The 15711-nt window shown below is 47.2% G+C and overlaps 1 protein-coding gene across 5 annotated transcripts in view; it reads left to right on the top strand.

Moving 5' to 3' along the window:
* The window catches only part of Znf395 (zinc finger protein 395), an 83430-nt gene that overhangs the window by 42241 nt on the left and 25478 nt on the right, over window positions 1-15711 (top strand). Inside the window, exon 2 of one of the 5 annotated variants that reach the window (XM_052732924.1) lies at window positions 6386-6457. The exons of the other annotated variants lie outside the window; for them this stretch is intronic. The gene's annotated coding sequence lies outside the window, so the exon portion shown is untranslated. The remainder of the gene's footprint in view (window positions 1-6385; window positions 6458-15711) is intronic. 5 annotated transcript variants of the gene reach the window in all.

Here is a 15711-nt window from a genome sequence, read left to right as displayed (position 1 = left end):
CTGGCAAGACTCAAAAGTCAGAAGGAAGAGTTCATAGGCGACAAGCTTGGAAAAGGCTGTCCAGTGGCTTGGTTGTCTCACTGAGAAAGGCTACGGAAGATACACAAATAATTCCGTCCAGGGCTTGCAGTCCCTTGGCGGACACAGGAAGACTTGAGCATGTGAAATAAGACTCCAGATGGGGCACAGTGAGTTGTCAACATGCCAGATGCAGAAATGGGTGCTGTTGGAGGTCAAGGGAAGGAGCTCCGGACAGGGATTGCCAGGCCTGTGTTGTGTCCTTGCAGGATGAGACTCTGTGGAGATAGGACACCAAGTGGGGAATGAGTCTGGGTTTCTCCAGAGACCAGGAGATGGCCTTGGCTCTCTTGGAATGTTTCCTGAACAGTAAGACATACAGATAGAGGGGGGACAATGACTGAGATTGTGAAAGTCCTAGAAAGTCAGACTGAGGAGTCAGACTTTTATCCTGGGTGTACCCGGGAGACGTCAGGCCGGGGAGGGATGTACCGAGGGTGTTTGTAGAGATTTTTGAATCTGATGTCAGGGGACAGACCAGTAAGTAGCCTGCTGCACTTTTGGAGTGCTGTGAGTTTGGACTTGGTTTTACTGGAAGACTTTACTGTTGAAATGATCTGTTGACAGAGGCAGGGCGAAGAGAAGTGGTGAATAGGAATTAATTCCTGGTGGAAGCTGATTACACACCGGGGCCTGGGAGATGCTGTACTTGGTGAGCGGAATCGGAAATGTGTGTTCTGTAGAGAAGGTAATTGACACTTGGGCTCTAGAGAAGTCTCTTGTGTTTGCCAGGCTATCTGATGGAGGGATGCAGGTAATGGAGGGATGCAGGTGATGGAGGGATGCAGGTGCTGGAGGGATGCAGGTGCTGGCAACTCTGGCTCTGATAGGTGGGAACCCTGGAGGGTAGTGGAGGGGGAACTCGGGAACGAGCGGGGAGTTGTCTTGGTCATAGGGGCATCATTCATGTGGGACTGAGGGTCTGACCCTCAGGGCTTCTGTTTTGTGCTCCTTTGCCTTGGCATTGCCTGGAGTTGACCCTGAGGGTGGAGGATCAGTGCTGGAGAGTGGGCTTCTAGGAAGAAGGGGCCATTTATTTCAGCCAGGAGGGTGGGGTTAGAGGGAAGTGGAGTGGGCTTTGCTGAGGGAGTAAGTTACTAGGCTTTGGTGCTTGCTGAACTTTACTCTTGACAGAGATATTAAGGGAAGTCTCCTGCGCTGTTTGTGCAGGGGGAGGGACAAGCAGCAAGACAACCCAAGGAGAGACAGAGGAATGTGGGGCCTTTTGTAGGGCCTGGCTTATCCCGGTCCCATCCAGTTACCTCTTCCCGGGATTCTGGAGACCAGGGCAAGTAGAAGGGAGTTGGCACTCCTTTTTCTAAGCTCTAAATTCTGCTGTCTTTTTGCAAGAGTGACAGGGTGATTTGCTGGACAAATTCCCCAAGCCTCAGCTTGCAACATCTGCATTTGAAGGATGATTGCAAAAGGTTGTGGAGTGAGCTGGGATGGTCATTTCAGTTGCTTATTTCTCTGAGATTCAGGATCAGTGAGCTGAGGGATAGGGACGGAGGCCATAAGGCCACATCCTCTCTTAACTTTTCTTCTGTCATTTGATCCCTCCTCCCCCCTCCCCTCTTCTTTTTTCTTCTCCCCCTTCCTCTCTCTCCCTCCTTTCCTTTGTTCCTTCCCTCTGTCCATCCTTCTCTCCAATCCTTCTTGCTCTGTATAACTCAGGAGCCTTGGATTCCCCGCAGCCCTCCTGCCTCGGCAGGCCTGAGCTTTCACAGATTTTTTTTTTCCTTATAGTGACTATCAGACTATCAAAAAAAAAATTAATTGTGCAGAGCAGACAGAAGTTGAGTTCTTTGGTTCATTGTAGGGCAGGGTTTATATGCAGTTGTGACCATGACCTACATTAGGAAATAAAGTTGAGGGCTGACAAGATGGCTCGGTGGGTAAGGGTGCTGGCCACCAAGCCTGGTGACCTGACTTGATTCCCAGAATTCAGCTGGTGGAAGGAGAGAATCGCTCCTGCAAGTGCAGGCACTGAGAGTCTCTCTCCCTCTCTTGATGTAGAATAACGAAAGGAAACATATCATATCATATACCTAATCATGTATGTAAAAATTGAATGTCCGTTTGTGAAGTCTTAGCCTCTTGGTGCAGCCTTGGATTTTTTTTTTTTTATAGTCTATTCTGTCTGTTTTTTATTGTCTGTTCTGTTACTCGTTTCCCACCAAGTGGATCCAACCACTCTCCAGTAGATCATAACCCAATCACAGTTTGAATGCACTGGGAGACTTTCACGTTCCTCAGGTATTTATGGAGCTGCCTGTGTGCAGAACTACACCTCCCAGGGCTGAAGGTAGCTGCAAGCCCAGCAGAGAGGTGGGGGTTTATGGTCTAGTGGGAGAGGTAAGATATACCTCGGAGAAGGAGCAGAGCAGAGTGTTGAGGGCCGGGATGAAAAGTTGGTACTTGAAAGGGCTAGAGAAGTGGGCAGAGGAGGGAGGGCCGGGCAGTGGTGTGTGCTGATGGGACTGAGAAGGAAGGATTCTTTGGAATAATCAAGTCTGGGAGGAAGTTTGGGGCATCTCAGTGCCGCGTGGGCAAGGCACATAATGGGTGCGGGCGGGCAGGGACTAGGGATGGATACTGTGGTTGTGTGTGAGAGGGGACAGAAGATTTTTGTGAAGAAGGACTGGAGAGGTGGTTTAGGGCTTGTGTAGTGTAGGGCTTGTGCATGTGTGGCAGGCTAGACAACAACAAAGTGCCAAAGGGTGTTTTGTTTGTTTGTTTTTTTAGACAGGATCTCACGAGGTAGCCCTGGCTACCTTATACACCACGCTAGACTCTTAACTCTGCAGAGGACTAAAGATGTGCACCACCTTGCCTGAGGACCAAAGTTTTAAGAAATTGGGAACAATCCAGAAAACCTCTGGATTTGGGGCTTTGAGGTGTTGAACATGGCTGCCTCCTCAAGTTGGGGGATGGTGATCTGCTGAGTGCAAAAGAAAGACCGTATAGTCCCCAATTGTGGTGGTGTCAGTGTCCCCTGGTGCTTTGAACCAGTCACTTGCCATCTTTGCAGAGGCCTGTAGGCATTTGGCATCGGGACCTCAGATGTCAAGACCTTGAGTGTCAAGACAGGGATGTATGTCATGGGCTCTGGCTGACCACCGAAGGTTCTGGTAAGGGTGTGACATGGAATCTGGGATATTTGTGTGCAGTGAATTTGTGTTATGCAAATCAGAGGCTGCTCTTGAGGAAGATGGAGTCTGGAAATATTTTTATATGGTCAGAATTGTGTGTGTGTGTGTGTGTATGTATGCACCTTTCCTGGAACTCACTCTGTAGCCCAGGCTAGCCTTGAACTTACAGAGATCTGCCTGCCTCTGCCTCCCAAGTGCTGGGATTAAAGGTGTGCGCCACCACCGCCCGGCCAGAATTATACTTTTTAATGTATTTTTTATGTGTGAGTGTTTTGTCTGCATGTATATGGGTACACCACATGTGTGTGGTGTGTTCATGTGGGTCAGAAGATATCAGATCTCCCAGCATGGAGTTAGGACTGGGAATCTCCATGTGGGTGCTGGGCCTGGAACCTGGGTCCTCTCTACAAGAGCAGCAAGTGCTCTTAACCATTGAGCCATCTTTCCAGCCCTAGAATTGTATTCCCCCTCCCCACCCTCTCTTGTTTTTGAGACAGGGTTTCTCTGTGTAGCTCTGGTTGTCCTGGAACTTGCTTTGTAGACCAGGCTGGCCTTGAACTCACAGAGGATCCACCTGCCTGCCTCCCGAGGCTGCGATTAAAGGTGTGCGCCATCACCGCTGCCTGGCTAGAATAGTATTCTTTTTTTTTTTTTTTTTTTTTTTTTTCGAGACAGGGTTTCTCTGTGTAGCTTTGCGCCTTTCCTGGAACTCGCTTTGGAGACCAGGCTGGCCTTGAACTCACAGAGGATCCACCTGCCTGCCTCCCGAGGCTGCGATTAAAGGTGTGCGCCACCACCGCCACCTGGCTTAGAATGGTATTCTTTAAGACAAACTTCCACTGGTTGAATTAGGGTAAGACTTGTTTCTCCGGATACCAGGGTCTCTCCAGCATTTTCACTGTGGGTTTTTGGCTCTTGTGCTTAGATGGTGACTCCAGGCATATCGTCTCAGGATGATGTCTGATGATAGCTTGTGAGATGTGAGTGAGTCACCACGTCCAATGCCACGAGAAAGTGGCTTCTCAGGTGCTGCGCCTCTGTGAGAGAGTGCTGAGGGGGGAGCAAGAAGGGCCGAGGCATCTCTCTCTGGTTTCTTTACCCCTGGGGCAGCCCAGGGTTCAGGGAGACTACATACACAACACCTGGTTCAAGTCTAGGTGGTAAAGGAAGTGGCTCCAGAAATACTAGTCCTATTTGGTGACCAGCAGAAGTAAGTTCAGGTTTTTGTAATCTAGAACATTCGAGTTTACTCTGAAGAATCCATAGTCACCTGTGATTCAGAGGCAGTCCCACATGAGCGACAGGTGAGAGGTGCTGACCAATAGTCACCTTGTTTTTTGTCTAAGTAGGACAAAATTCAGTTATTTAAAAAAATATTGTTTTGATAGCATAAAAAAAAAAACAAAGGAGTTAGAAGCTAGGCTTGGTGGTTGATACCTGCAATCCTAGCACTTAGAAGGGTGAGATAGGAGGATTGTAAGTTTGAGGCCAGCCCGAGCTACATAGACTTTGAGGGGAAAAAAGTTTTTTTGTTTTATTTGTTTAACTATATTCTGCTTAGAAAATGTGTCTATAGGATGCAGGGGTAGCCGGAAGTCAGCTGGGTCCTATCAAATTAAATCCGTTTCCTGTTTTATATCATGGGTGAGGAGTAGCAGCTATACCATATTTTGGCTTTAGTAAACGTTTTTAAAATTTATTTTTATTGTTTTTAAACCAGCATATAATGTGTTAGATACTATTATGCCATTTTTGAGCAAAGTGTGTTTTTGTGGCTCTCCTTTCCACATCTCCTCACCCCTGCTACCCACCCTTCCTTTGTCGAATCCTCATTCTCCAAGATTACTCCCTCTCATGTCCCATGTGTCCTCGCCTCTCCCTCTCCATTTTTCCTCATCACCTAATACTGCCATCTCCAGGCTTGTTTTCTGGATTTTTATACTCAACTAGTAAAGTGTTTAACCCTTTTAAAAAAGACATAATTGTTCATATTAAGTCATAGGTAGTAAAGTGTGGTAGGCTGGGTAGTGTTATCAATTTAATTTGACATTCACATGCAAAAACTTAATTATTGGCACCGATTCAGCCTTGAGGGAGCTCTGAAAGTAAGAGCTATATGATTCTGCCTTTGATGCGTTCAATGTTTTTCCAGTGTTGGGGGTGTCGGTGTTGATCTAGTTTAAGAGTCACAGGCGTGGAAGGGACTACGTATTTCACAGCAAATCAAGGTTCAGGATCATCTAGTACGAGGGCAATTTAGAAAGGAATTCAGTAATGAATAAATGTCAAGAGTAACTTTAAACATTTTGAACTGTGGGTTGACAAGATGGCTTAGAGGGGAAGTATGACCGTGGACCCATGCAGAGGAGGAGAGGGCTGACTTCTCATAGTTGTCCTCTTCACAAAGGCCATGGCACACATTCGTGACCCACCAGGCATGCACATACGGTATAATACTGCTTGGAAAATTAGAACAAAATTGAACTGTGGTGTATTGAGATGTTTGTGTATTTTGATTGGAAGTTCCCCTTTGGAGGGTATAGCTGAGACTATATCCAAAATGTAAATGATGTTTTATGCCCAGATTACCCAGAGGTTGAAGAAAATATATAGTGAAAAAATTATCTGGTTGTGTAGCCCAAGATGGCCTCAAGCTCATAACTGCCCTCCTGCCTCTGCCTCCTAAATGGTGGGATTACAAGCATGTGCAACTATAAATTTTGATGATGGAATACTACAAGGTTACGGAAAGTAATGTTTAGGAATAGTTTTAAAAAAATAACATCGAAGATGTTTCTGCCCAAAGGTTCATTTATAAGATGAACTCAAATGTTTAATAAAAAGCAGTGGGTAGAAGATGAAGGATGTGATGTGCTCTCATGACACTAATACCAACCAACACACACTGATTCTGCCTCGGAAGTTGATGGGCTTTCAGCCTGCCTCTGACTCCAAAGACTGGGTGAACAGATGGCAGTGAGCACGTAGGTAGTTTTTCCAGTTGGTAAGCTTTCCAGCAATGGAGCTGACTGCTCGTGCGGTAGTGAGCTTCCCAGTGTTGGGGTCCATTCAAGTAGGGTTCAAGCTATCGATTGGGGAGGTTTAGAAAAGAAGGGGAGGGATCAGGCTGAGCTTGAGCCTGTTTCGATTTTCAGTTATTCTGTGACGTGTCACAGCAGAAAGATGACGTGGAACGGCGACTGTACCTCTTGAGCCAAGATCACTGTGTAAGTTTCAAAGAAAGTTTCTACTCTGTTGTTTTTCCAGTCCTGGGGATGGAACCCGGGACCTCATATAAAGACAAGCGCAGGGCCACTGAGCCACATCCAGCCTCGTTCTAGCATTTGGAGATGGTTTAGGATTTGGTTTGTGGTTGTTGAAATTGAATTTGGTCCTCAAGAAAGGCAAGGGAAGTGGGGGAGCTGGCCGATCATCATGAGCACTCCACCCTCTACTCTGTTGATTTTGTGTGTGTGTGTGTGTGGTGTGTGTTTGCATGTATATGGGCATGTGTGTGAAAGCATGTATGTATGTAGAGGCCAGAAGTGGCCATCCGGTATCTTCTTAGCCATTCTCCACGTTAGCTAGTTATTGAGGCAGGGTCTCTTACAGGACCCAGGGCTCACTGATTAGCTAGTCTAGTTAGTGAGTTTGCTCTAGGGATCCTCTGTCTCTACTTCCTGAGTGCTAGAATTACAGGTGACCAGCATGTTTGCCCAGATTTTATGTGGTTCTGAAGCCCAGCCCTCAAGACATGCTCTTTATCTACCGAGTTATCTTCTCAACCTCTGTTTTTTTTTTTTGTTTTTGTTTTTTTTGTTTTGTTTTTTTTTTGAGAAAGGTCTTAATGTGAAACCTTGGTTGGCATGGAGCTCACTATGTAGACCAGGCTGGTCTTGAACTCACCGAGATTCACCTGCCTCTGCCTCCCCAGCGCTGGGATTAAAGGAGTGGGACACCTCACCTGGCTTCCTTCTTTTCTTTTTCGAGACACTCTCTCACACTCCCAGCTACCTTCTTGCCTCAGCCTTAGAAGTACAGGTATGACCCACAACACCCAGCTCTGGATGTTTTGGGGTGACTTTTGCCGTTGTGGATGCTGCTTGGGTGAACTTGGAGCAGGGCACTTTCCACTCCTTAGGGACTGTCGTGGTGGATCTTATCCTCCAGGACTATCACAAGCTGGTTTCTGTCTCCATGCCATTCATGCTCCTATTTTAGCCTTTGAAAAATCATTATTGGACAAGAAGTGTCCATATGGGTAAGGTAATTTAGGAGCACAGCAGCCCGACGGCTGGCAGTTGAGACGTGTGTGAAATGATTAGGAAGAATCTGATCGTGCAGAACTGGAACAAGAATCTTTGTACTCTTGTTTGTTTTTGTTTGGACCCTGGGTCTTAGTATGTGTTTTTGATGGCTTTGAACTCGTGTCCCTCCTGTGTCTGTCTGCTGAGTTCTGGGATTACGGGTGTGGACTGACTGCTGAGCCTGGCTGGGATTATGGGTGTGGACCACTGAGCCTGGCTGCTGCTCATGTGAGATGATAGACCAGCTGGCCTCCGTTTCCATGTTGTTTGTGCTTTACATGGTGTCTGTACTTGCCTGGGTGCTGGGAGCTGGTTCTTTGGTCCACATTTGTGGGTATGGGGAAAAGTTAGACGAACGTGTAATTTTTGTGTGTGTGATGTTGGGGATGGAACCCAAGGCTTTATACATGCTAGATAAGGACTACATTCTTAGTCATTGTGTGTGTGTGTGTGTGTGTGTGTGTGTGTGTGTGTGTGTGAGAGAGAGAGAGAGAGAGAGAGAGAGAGAGAGAGAGAGAGAGAGAGAGAGCGCTGGCCCATAAGACAACCTCAGGTATTGTTCCTCAGGTATTGTCCCCCCTTTTTTTTAACTTCTGGAAACAGGGTCTCCTTGGCCTGGAACTTGCCAGAGATCTGCCTGTCTGTAAGTACAGAATGCTTGGCTTTAAAAAAAATTTTTTTTGTTTTTGTTTTTTTAATGTGAATTGTGGGGATCAAACTCAGGCCCTTATCTATCATCTTCCCAGCCCCTCAGTCTTTACCTTTGTTGGAGACAAAGTATGTAGTTGCAGTTGGCCTGAGATATCTCACTTTGTATCCCAGGCTGATCTTGAACACCCCAGCTTCCTGCCTCAGCCTCTTAGGTGCTGGGGTTGCCGATATGGATAGTCATACCCAGGTACTTTTCCCCCCCTTAACAGTGAACTGGTGAGAATCAGCAGTTGTCGGTTTTATTTTGTTCTCTGAGTACTGGGAAGTCATAAAACTCTTGGTTAAAAACAGCCAGCCAGTGGCTAAATGCAGTCGGTAATAAAACTTTCCTTTCTAGCTGGAGAGATGGCTCAGTGGTTAAGAGCACTGGCTGCTCTTCCAAAGGTTCTGAGTTCAATTCCCAGCAACCACATGGTGGCTCACAAACGTCTGTAATGAGATCTGGTACCTTCTTCTGGCCGGCAGGCAAACACACAGACAGAATACTGTATACATGATAAATAAATCTTAAAAAAAAAAAACCCAAAAAAACAAAATCACAAAAATAAAAAAAACCTTTCCTCTTTCTGTTGTTTTTTTTAAAGATTTATTGATTTTTATGTGTATGAGTTTTGCCTGAGTGTATGTCTGTGCACCATGTGTGTGTCTGGTGCCTGTGGAGGCCAGAAGGGGGCATCGGGTCTCCAGGTGCTGGAGTCACAGGATAGTTTTGAGCCACCATGTGGGTGCTGGGAACCTGAGTCCTTGGCAAGAGCAGAAAGTGCTCCTAGCCACTAAGCCATCTCTCTGGCTCCTTGTCATCTATTTTTATGTGACTGTCACTATGCTGTGCATGCACCTTATATAGTTCAACAGATGTTTCTAGTGTCCTGTAAGACAGTTCAGAGTCCCTTCGTTTAGCTGTGTTTGAATTTTTTTTTTTTTTAAACACGGGGTCTCTCCACATAGTCCTGGCTGTCCTGAAACTCACTATGTAGACCAAGCTGGCCTTGAACTCACAGAGATCCACTTAACCCTGCCTCTTGAGTAGAATTAAAGGTGTGTGCCACCTCAGCTGAGTTTTGTTTGTTTGTTTTTTTGTTTTGTTTTGTTTTTTGGTATAATTAAATGCAGTGGAATTTTCAGATCTCAGTGTTCTTTAATCAGTTTTGACAAAAACATCTTTTACCCCAGAATTTGTGTGAGTGTGTGTGTGGTTTTTTTTTGTGTGTGTATGTATGTATGTATGGGTGAGTGTGTGTGACTATTTTAAGGTAATCCTTAATTCTCGTTCTAATGAAAGTACCATAAGTTTGATTTCTATTACTGTAGGTTAGTTTTACTTAGTTCTTAGTTTTGTGTGTTCTTGAGGATTCAGTAAGTAGTATCTGACGATGAGGAGGTTATAGGTGTGTGTGTGTGTGTGTGTGTGTGTGTGTGTGTGTGTGTGTGTGTGCGCGCTGAGGCTGTTAATCACTGGGGTGAGATTTTCTAGCATGCATAAGGCCCTGGGTTGGATCCCCCTGTATGACAGTCAATCAGTTAGTTAATCATTTAGTTTCCAGTGTAACTGGGTGGCCACAGTAAGTAAGTTGTAATGCTGTAGTGTTTTTCTTATGGGTTGTTTAGGTTCTTCCTCTTCATTAGCCCAAGGGATCTAGACTGATTCCCAGCTGGAAGAGTCAGAGGAAGCGTGATGGGGCAGGAACTGTCTCATTGCTGTGTGCGTGCGTTCCGTGTGCCTGCCTGTGTGTCTAGGGTGTGTTTTAGCTTGTTGAGTTGGAGTCCTGCAGTATGGGTTAGAACTGGAGTGGCTCCAAGGAGGTCCCTTTGGATTACCAAAGTCCCCATGACATACTCCCCCCACCCCCACCCCCACTGACATAAAATTTAACCATCTGCAGAGTTTCCACAGAGTTAACTTGAGTTGTGCCTGTGAGACTGAAATAAGATCCGAGTTGCAAAACGAGCTGCTGGCTTGCAGCGCGCGCAGTCTGTGCACGGCTGAGCTTGTGGCCTTCTGGGCAGGCAGGGGCCAGATTCCAGTGGAAATCACTCTCAGCTAAACACGCTATTAAAATGTATTGAGCAGGGCCCCAATCTCTCCTTTAAAAGAAAATTAAATGAGTGAGAGTTTCATTGCGTAAATAATATATGAACATACACTCTATAAGGGAAGAAAAATTCAGACTAAAAGCAGGGAGGAAAAAAAGGCTTCCTTGACAACCCTCCTAATCCTAGTTTTTTTCCCCCCCAGAGGTTAACCACTGTCCTAGGGTTGTTGATATTCTTTGGATGCTTTGCATACTTATAGCTGTGCCTCTAGGATTTAAGAGTCAAATGCACTGTATAGCATGTGGGTATACGGTACCAGCATGTCTGGTTGGTGTGTGAAAGTGGCCTTGAATTATTTCCTGCTCAGGTTTAGAAGGGTGAACAATTGTTTCATTCTTTCCTAATTGATGGGCACAGGAGTTACTTCTTATCTTTTTCTGTTACCAATGTCGGTAGAGAAAACATTGTTGCAGCCTTTGCGGCTCTTGGGAAGCTTCTCCCTTAGGCATTGGAGAGGTGGAGTTCTTGGGCGATTTTACATCCTGATAAGACATGGGACAGGGGGCACGTCTGAATTTAGAAGGGTGCTTGCATTGTGCTTTGAGAGCAGGATTTAGCGTGTGCAAGGTGTGTGTTCTATGGATCTCATTGGCCATGCAGGCCAAGTGATGGTAGGTGAGAAAGGCTGGTGTTGAGAAAGGCCCCTTTGGGCCGGGTAGTTGATGTCTGGTCCCATGCCCTGAGGACTTTGGTGTGTATGTTGATAGTGTTGTGTGAAGAGTCACAGGGTGGATGAGCAGTACCGTGGACCCAGAATGGGTAATTCTAAGCTCTTTACTCTTTGACCGGAGACTCAACTCACCTGTGGGTCTTCTCCTTGTCCTCTTTAGAATACAAAGCATCGCTTCACTGTTCCAGCTCGGGTGGGGCACTGGGAAGTGTTTTTAGTGGTCTTCTAGTGTCTAGACCCCTGCCACGCGGTGGTTTATGTTGGAGAAAGAAGCTCCTGTCTTTCTCCTCTTTGCACGGCGGCCATGGATGCCTGCCCTCTGCAGAACTCCTAAAAGGCAAGTGTGTTAACTAGGTCCCAGTGATGGACTTTGGAGCCAAAGTGGCAATGGAGAGTGTGTATGGCCATGTTCCTGTCTCAAGACTGGCAGTGTGCTGATATGACCAGTGACCCATACAAAAACCCTGTGTGGTCTGCAGGAGTTCCTGGGCCTTGCCTTCAGATCCTTCCGCAGGTGGTGAAGGCAGTTTCTATGGGGACCCTGGGACACCTAGTCTTGCATTTGTGCACACCTAGGCAAGCATTCCCATTCTTGCTTGGGGTACTCAGAGGGTGGCTTTCCCTCTGGTCTCCTACAGGTGTTTGCAGACCCTACCTTTCCTGTCCTTTCAGGACTTGAGGCCGGATCAGCCACGCCCTCCCCCCTCCCACTTGGTAGTTTTTCCCAGAACCCTCTCGGCTTTGACCCCTTCAGTCTTCCCTGTCCTCCACAGAGCACAGCGCTAATTTACAAGTGTCTTTTTGTCAGGGGAGTGGCCTCTGTTCCCAGGGTGGAGAGCCTTTTAAGTTTATGGGGGTTGCGTCCTTTCTTTTCTTTCTTCCTGTTTTTTTTTTTTTTAAAATTAGTTAACTTTTTTATTTGCACTACATTAGGCAGAGTGAATGTCTTTATAAAAAAGGTTTATTTGTCTTGAAAAACCAAGGGGAAAAAAAGAGGATTTACTTATGTGGATGTGTCTTCCAAGTGTGAGCCTGTGCCCATGGAGGCCAGAAGAAGGAATTGGAGCCTTTGAGGCCGAAGCTAGAGTTCCAGGTAGTCATGAGCTGCCCCAATGGGTACTAGGAACTGAACTCAGGTCTTCTGGAAGACCAGCAAGCACTCTTTATTTGCTAAGGTATCTTTTTTTTGGTTTTTTTTTTTGAGACAGGGTTTCTCTGTGTAGTTTTGGTGCCTGGATCTCGCTCTGTAGACCAGGCTGGCCTTGAACTCACAGAGGTCTGCCTGCTCTGCCTCCCGAGTGCTGGGATTAAAGGCATGTTCTACCACCGCCTGGCTTTTTTTTTTTCTTTTTGAGATTTATTTATTTATTATGTATACAGTGTTCTGTCTGCATGTAGGCCTGCAGGCCAGAAGAGGGGACCAGATCTCATTACAGATGGTTGTGAGCCACCATGTGGGTGCTGGGAATTGAACTCAGGACCTCTGGAAGAGCAGTCAGTGCCCTTAACCTCTGATCTGTCTCTCCAGCCCCTGAGCCATCTTTCCAGCCCCGGGGATCTTTGTTGTTTTGTTGAGATGAGATCTTACTATGCGAGCCAAAGCCATCCTTGAACTCTTGATCCTTCTCCTCAGCCTCCCACGTGCTGAGGTTACAGGTGTGTGCCCAGCATAGGATGCTTTTGGCCTTCGTGGCTAGAGTAGAATGTCAGTCTGATCCACAAAGATGTACATGTCCTCGTCTGTGAATGTTACTTACTGCACTGGCAAGATTTTGATATTTTTTTTTTTAATTTTTTTATTTTTTGAGATGCCCTCCACTGCCCTTGTCAGTGGTAAATTCTGTTTTCCTCTTTTAAATTTTAGTGATTATTTATTGCGTGTGGAGAGTACATGTGTGCAATGGTGCATCAGTAGAGGTCAGCCTGTAGGAGGAGTTAGTCCTCTCTCCACCGTGTGGGTCCTCGGGTATCAAACTCAGGTTGTCGGACTCACTTGGTGGCAAGCACCTCTGCCTGCTGAGCCATCTCACTGGACCAGTATCACAATTTATTGTTTTCTCCACTCTAGTGCTCCCTTATGATCTGCCTGTAAATGTGGCTCTTCACCACTGCCTCCAGTTTGATGTCTATTATTTGGCCCTTGTATTGGGGATTGAATTTAGGACCTCGTGTATGCTAGCCAAGTACTGTGTTGGAGACCTGATACAGACTCACTCAACTCCATTTCTTTTGTTAGAAGTCTCTTTTGGGGGGATGGTAGGAGCATGAAGACCCTTGATTCTCCAGAACCCACATACAGTGGGTGCGGTAACACGTCTACAATCCCAGTGCTTCTCTGGTGGGCTGGTAGACGGTGACAGGAGAGTGCCTGAAGCTTGTGGGCCAGCCAGCCTGGTGTTTGCAGGTCACAGCAAACCAGGTGGAGGGCAAGAGACTGACTTCCCAGGTCGTCCTCTGACCTCCACATGTGCCCTGTAGCATGTGTGTCTACTCATTAATGCACAGACATCACACACACACACACACACACACACACACACACACACACACACCTTTTTTTAATTTTTTTTCCCCCCGAGACAGGGTTTCTCTGTGTAGCTTTGCGCCTTTTCCTGGAACTCACTTGGTAGCCCAGGCTGATCTCGAACTCACAGAGATCCGCCTGGCTCTGCCTCCCGAGTGCTGGGATTAAAGGCATGTGCCACCACCGCCGGCCATACCCCCCCCCTTTTTTTTTCATTCTGTCAAAAAGATCTTTTTTTTCTTTATTTTTAATTGACCAACAGAATTATACCTATTTTTAGATGGGGGCAGTGTGTGCATGTTGCATACATGAGCTCTTTTGTGTGACACACACTTTCTCATTATTGTCTCTCTCAGACCTGGGGAATCAAAAGCTAGGAAGAGGAGCTCCATGACCCTAAAAAGCCAAGGCACCCCCCTCCATGTGTACGAGTGTGTGATGTGTATACGTGTTTGCTTGTGTATGGGTGTGCGTGCTTGTGATGCCTGTGTTTGTGGAGACCCGACGTTGGGAGCCTTCCTTCCTTGCTCTCCACCTTACTCATCTAGGCAGGGTCACAACTGAACCTACAGCTAGCTAGCTGATAACCCCAAGTCTAGCCAGCCGGATTGCTCTGATTGTTCCCGTCTCTTCCAATAGCTGGATTTACAAGTGGGCTGCCATGTCTGGCTGGCATTTACATTGGCTCCAGGGATCCAAAGTTTGATCCTTACGGTTGCACTGTGAGCACTTTATTTACTGAACCATTTCCCCAGGCCCTAAGGAGGACATTATTGTCTCATCAAAGCCTCATATCGGTGATGGCACACGCCTTTAATCCCAGCACTTGGGAGGCAAAGGCAGGCGGATCTCTGAGTTTGGGGCCAGCCTGGGCTACAGAGTGAGTTCCAAGACAGCCGGGGCTACACAGAGAAACCCTGTCTTGAAAAACCCAAGCCAACCAAACAGACAAAAGCTTCAAATTGTTCTGTAGGATAGAAACTGGCGTGTGTGTACCATTTTACAGGTGTAGTAATTGAGGAATAAAACAAAAGAGGCTTTTTTCCCCCTGAGGTCACATAGTTGGGAAGTCTGAACTCATTTGCTGGCAGCCGGGGCTGTTGGATTGTGCCTTCTCTGTGGGTGGCCCCAGTGTGTGTGGGGGGGGAGCCCCTTCCTGGATCGCTGCCCCAGGGCCCATTTCCCCTTTCCTGCCACAACTACCAGTGCCACTTTGACCTCAATGTGACTTAAGATCTTTAACAAGGAGCCTGAAGAGTCATCCAGCCTAGCCGGCCCTTCACTCATGTGTGACCATCCTGGCTGTACTGAGGAGAGTGCAGGGCTTTGGGACTCAGATCATCTGAGCTCCCAGCTGAGTTCTGTCATTTCTGTTTCTGTGGTTCTGGACAATTGCTCAACCTCCCTGGGACTCAGTTTGCTTATCTGGAAAATGGGGATGACCAGAGTGCTTATCTTGTGAATTCTTTGGGAGGATTAAATGAAGTACAGGTTGTGAAATGCCTTGCAAGTGACTGGTGCTTTGGTATTTGATCAGCACGGCTATTGGACTGGTCCGGAACAGAGCCTCTGAAAGGCTCTGGCTTGTGTGCCACGTTTCCTATTCTGTGATTGCCTGTTTTTTGCTGTAACCAACCGTTCTAATGAAGTAGACATGAGCAGCTGTCCTCTGGGATCATAGATGTGTGCCTCTACTCGGGGCAGGCCACACATTCTTTTCAAGGCAGGATTGGAACCTCCGATTTAGCGTTGTCTTTAGGAGCGAGGCCCTGGTGTAGCTAAGTCAGCAGATGGTTGGGGCTGGGCCTTTGCTCTGTGGTGCCCCTGTCCCCAGGTTTCTGGTGAGTCAGTGCTTAAGCTTGTCTTAGCACCAGTGTGGGCCGGATCTGCTCCACGAGGCCGGCCAAGCCACACCCCAGGGAAGTTTGGCAGTCAGCCTTGAACACCCTGGGCAGGGCCCCAAGACAGATGTAGGCACAGGGGAGCTGAGCAGGGGAGCAACCCGTGGCTGAAGAGAGGTGACAGGCGGCTGGTCATGTGGAAGACAGGCGGGACCTCGCTCCGGACTCCCTGAATGTCTAGGTTGGCACTGATCGTGGTCTGAGTGCTGAACCCAGGGGGTGTGTTGGTCAGGGGGCCTCTAACAGCAAGAGGTTGGATTTCTTTTCCCCCATC

Source organism: Peromyscus californicus, unplaced genomic scaffold, assembly GCF_007827085.1.
Source record: "Peromyscus californicus insignis strain IS unplaced genomic scaffold, ASM782708v3 Scaffold_12__1_contigs__length_115047231, whole genome shotgun sequence".
Taxonomy (NCBI): domain Eukaryota; kingdom Metazoa; phylum Chordata; class Mammalia; order Rodentia; family Cricetidae; genus Peromyscus; species Peromyscus californicus.
This window is presented reverse-complemented; position numbering and strand designations above follow the sequence as displayed.